The sequence below is a fragment of the Arachis hypogaea genome, chromosome 18 (genome assembly GCF_003086295.3).
Source record: "Arachis hypogaea cultivar Tifrunner chromosome 18, arahy.Tifrunner.gnm2.J5K5, whole genome shotgun sequence".
Lineage (NCBI taxonomy): Eukaryota > Viridiplantae > Streptophyta > Magnoliopsida > Fabales > Fabaceae > Arachis > Arachis hypogaea.
The window spans coordinates 67,252,563-67,255,396 of NC_092053.1; positions in this window are offsets into that span (position 1 = coordinate 67,252,563).

Here is a 2,834-nt window from a genome sequence, read left to right on the forward strand (position 1 = left end):
TGGCAGGGGTCAGCACAACGTAAAAAAAAAAAAAAAAAAATGAGAAAAAAAAAAAAAAACCGGAGGAGCCTGCCGAAGATGAGCCATTATGGTGCTTTAGGTGTCCTCTCGGGATAGCTCATTTAAAGACGAGGTAAGCACAACGTAAAAAAAAATGAAAAAAAACCGAGAAAAAAAAACAAAAAAAAGACCAGAAAGGAGCCTGCTGAAGGTATGAGCCATTAATCCGGGGCTCTGCCTTTAGGTGTCTCCCGGATAGCGACATTTAAAGAACAGATAAGCCAACGTAAAAAAAAACGGAAAAAAAAACAGAGGAGCCTACCGAAGATGAGGCCATTACGGCTCGCCTTTGGTGTCCTCCTCGGGATAGCGTCATTTAAAGAACGAGGGTCAGCACAACGTAAAAAAAAAAAAAAAGGAAAAAAAAAAACCGAGAGCCTGCCGAAGATGAGGCCATTACGGCTCGCCTTTAGGTGTCCTCCTCAGGGATAGCGTCATTTAAAGAACGAAGTCAGCAACTAAAAAAAAAAAAAATGAAAGAAAACAGAAAAAAAAAGAAGCCTGCGAAGATGAGCCATTAGGCTTTTAGGTTCTCCTCGGGATACCATTAAAAGAGTAAGCACAACGTAAAAAAAAAATCCAGAAGAGCCTGCCGAAGATGAGCCATTACGTGCCTTTAGGTGTCCTCCTCGGGATAGCGTCATTTAAAGAACGAGGGTCAGCAACGAAAAAAAAAAAAAAAAAAAAAAAACAGAGGAGCCTGCCGAAGATGAGGCCATTACGGCTCGCCTTTAGGTGTCCTCCTCGGATAGCGTCATTTAAAGAACGAGGTCAGCACAACTAAAAAAAAAAACAGAGCTGCCGAAATGACCATTACTCCTTTAGGTGTCCTCGGATAGCGTCATTTAAAGAACGAGGTCAGCACAAACGTAAAAAAAAAAAAAAAAATCCAGAGTAGCCTGCCGAAGATGAGCCATTACGGCTTGCCTTTAGGTGTCCTCCTCGGGATAGCTCATTTAAAGAACGAGGGTAAGCACAACGTAAAAAAAAAAAAATCCAGAGAGCCTCCGAAGATGAGGACATTACGGCTGCCTTTAGGTGTCCTCTCGGGACAGCGTCATTTAAAGAACGAGGTCAGCACAACGTAAAAAAAAAAAAACAAGAAAAAAACGAGGAGCCTGCCGAAGATGAGGCCATTACGGCTCGCCTTTAGGTGTCCTCCTCGGATAGCGTCATTTAAAGAACGAGGTCATGCAACGTAAAAAAAAAAACCAAAAAAAACCAAAAAAAAAAACCAGGAGCTTGCCGAAGATGAGGACATTACGGTTCGCCTATAGGTGTCCTCCTCGGGATATCGTCATTTAAAGAACGAGGTCAGCACAACGTTAAAAAAAAACCGGAGGAGCCTGCCGAAAATGAGTCCATTATGGCTCGCCTTTCGGTGTCCTCCTCGGGATAGCGTCATTGAAAGAACGAGTGTCAGCACAACGTAAAAAAAATGAAAAAAAAACCGAGAAAAAACTGGAAAAAAAACCGGAGGAGCCTGCCGAAGATGAAGCCATTATGGCTTGCCTTTAGGTGTCCTCCTCGGGATAGCATCATTTAAAGAACGAGGGTAAGCACAACGTAAAAAAAAAAAGGGGAAAAAACCGGAGAAAAAAACCGGAGGAGCCTGCCGAAGATGAGGCCATTACGGCTCGCCTTTAGGTGTCTCCCGTGATAGCGTCATTTAAAGAACGAGGGTCAGCAGAACGTAAAAAAAAACCGGAGGAGCCTGCCGAAAATGAGTCCATTATGGCTCGCCTTTAGGTGTCCTCCTCGGGATAGCGTCATTTAAAGAACGACTGTCAGCACAACGTAAAAAAAATGAAAAAAAAATCGAGAAAAAACCGAAAAAAAACTGGAGGAGCCTGCCGAAGATGAAGCCATTATGGCTTGCCTTTAGGTGTCCTCCTCGGGATAGCATCATTTAAAGAACGAGGGTAAGCACAACGTAAAATAAAAAGGGAAAAAACCGGAGAAAAAAACCGGAGGAGCCTGCCGAAGATGAGGCCATTACGGCTCGCCTTTAGGTGTCCTCCTCGTGATAGCATCATTTAAGAACGAGGATAAGCACAACGTAAAAAAAAACTGGGAAAAAAATCAGAGAAAAAAAACCGGAGGAGCCTGCCGAAGATGAGGCCATTACGGCTTGCCTTTAGGTGTCCTCCTCGAGATAGCGTCATTTAAAGAACGAGGGTCAGCACAACGTGAAAAAAAAAACAAGGAAAAAAAATCGGAGGAGCCTGCCGAAGATGAGGCAATTACGGCTCGCCTTTAGGTGTCCTCCTCGGGATAGCGTCATTTAAGAACGAGGATAAGCACAACGTAAAAAAAAAAACCGGGAAAAAAATCGGAGAAAAAAAACCGGAGGAGCCTCCCGAAGATTAGGCCATTACGGCTCGCCTTTAGGTATCATCCTCGGGATATCTTCATTTAAAGAACGAGGGTCAGCACAACGTAAAAAAAAAACCGGAGGAGCCTGCCGAAAGTGAGTCCATTATGGCTCGCCTTTAGGTGTCCTCCTCGGGATAGCGTCATTTAAAGAACGAGTGTCAGCACAACGTAAAAAAAATGAAAAAAAACCGAGAAAAAACCGGAAAAAAAAACCGGAGGAGCCTGCCGAAGATGAAGCCATTATGGCTTGCCTTTAGGTGTCCTCCTCGGTATAGCATCATTTAAATAACGAGGGTAAGCACAACGTAAAAAAAAAAGGGGAAAAAACCGGAGAAAAAAACTGGAGGAGCCTGCCGAAGATGAGGCCATTACGGCTCGCCTTTAGGTGTCCTCCTCGT